We start from the raw sequence: 2,068 nt of genomic DNA, 5'->3' as shown, positions 1-2,068 counted from the left end.
GGCATGATAAGCAAGTGGTAGGTATCGCATCATAGGCATAGCAAAAGAGCGAGAAACTAGCAAGCAAAGATAGAAGTGATTTCGAGGGTATGGTCATCTTGCCTGAGATCCCGCAAGGCAGAAGAACGAGTCCATGAAGAAGACAAACGGACGTAGTCAAACGGGTCCTCACAAACGCGACGTTAGCGGAACCAACCCGAAGAAGCAACACCGGAAAGAAGCACACAACATAGTAAACAACCAACACACGAACATGGTATGATATGCGGGATGCGGTATGTGATGCATATGCATGATTTGCAAAGGAATGATTGAACCTGACCTCAACTTGGAAATCCAAGAGTGCCACTGGAAATATGAGGTGATTTCGGTTGAAAATGATATAAAGATCACCGGAATCGGATGCATGGTTTGGAAATGGCAAGCAAAACAAATATGGCACCGGTCTGCGATAAACAGCAAGTAGCCATCTAAATGCAACAAGACAACTATACTACAGCACTCACACATGACAACAAAATACATGGCAGAGATCCACTCAAGAAGCTTAACAAAAGATAAACACTGAGCTACGGCTAATTCACTCATTAACAGGTTCAAACAAGCATGGCAAAAATGCAAATGATAACAGATTTCAGACTTAGTGAAAAAGTCTAGAATTTATCATCAGGAAGAAAAGTTTAGAGCACGAAACTACATGCTACAGGAACTTAACATGGCAAAGCAAGGCATGGCATGAAGCTACTCAAAGCACTTAACAACAGTCCCTTAGTGACCTTGAGCCAAAAGGGATCAGAGAATACAATTGCAAGCATGTGAACATGGCAAAAACGTAAACAGATCTCAGACTTAGTGAAAAACTGGAGCATGCAAATCAGTTAACGAGTAGGCATGTTTACGAGCTCGATGCACTCACTAAAGAGCATGACATGACAAACTAAGCATACACCCATCAAGAAAACATGGCATAGAAGCTAGACATGGCAAGAACAACCACATAGCATGCACGGATCAATAGCAACAACCTCGGCAAAATCGGTAAACATGTCAACAATCTGCCAGGATTCACGATATAGCAAAAGTAGAGCTCGATTGACTCAAGCTAGGGTGCTCCATAAATGCAAACAAAGACATGGATGGATAGAGCACCACAATGTTAACAAATCATCCTTACTGATCATCCTCAAAAGAGGCACGGATCACTAGGAAACACCATGAACATATGGCATAACGACAAAATTAGGACAGGGACTTAGTGAAATTCCAAGTCCCTGAAAACAGTGTTACCGATTACGCTACTTTGCAAGCTTGTGCTAGTCACCACAAATATCACAAAAATACATGGCAAGCACCACTGTAAAGATGGCATGGCATTCTACAAAATACATGTATAGCTTAGGATCATAGCATGCACACAATAATCATGGCAAAAATGACAAAATGCCATTTGCTGAAATAGATCTGACAAAATACTCACATAGCCCTATTCCAACAACATTTCGGGCATCAAGATGAGCTCAAATGAAAATGATGCAATGAGAGTAAATGATGTACTCGTCGAGGCGAACATTCTGATATGCTACACGCATGAAACGGAGCTACGGATGCAGAGTTACGATGCGTTGAATATGGGCCTATGAATCTGGAAACTTCGGGGACTTGGTGGAATTTTACCTCCGCGAAAGTCAACGCGGGACCGGATAAAGCGGCACGGCACGGATCCGGATCGGGACGACGCGTTTGGATGGGGGAGTGGGTGGATCTGATCCCACTCTCCCCGGATCGGGATCTAGACGGAGCTCCGGCGAGCTTGCGACGTCCGGCGACGAAGGGGACGCCGGGAAGGCTGCGCGGGAGGCCGGAGAAGCTCGAGGCGACAATGGGCGAGGGTGGCCGGCGAGCCCCTGGCGCGTGAGGCAGGTGGAGGCGCGGGCGCTTCGGCGCACGTTGAACGGCGGCGGGGCAGGCGGGCTCCGGCGAGTGGCGGGCCGGCGAGCTCGCGCGCGGTGGCGGGGCAGGCGGGCTCCGGCGAGCGGCAGGCCGATGATGCGAAGCGGCAGGCGCTAGG

Source organism: Triticum dicoccoides, chromosome 2A (assembly GCF_002162155.2).
Source record: "Triticum dicoccoides isolate Atlit2015 ecotype Zavitan chromosome 2A, WEW_v2.0, whole genome shotgun sequence".
Classification (NCBI taxonomy): Eukaryota; Viridiplantae; Streptophyta; class Magnoliopsida; order Poales; family Poaceae; genus Triticum; species Triticum dicoccoides.
This window is presented reverse-complemented; position numbering follows the sequence as displayed.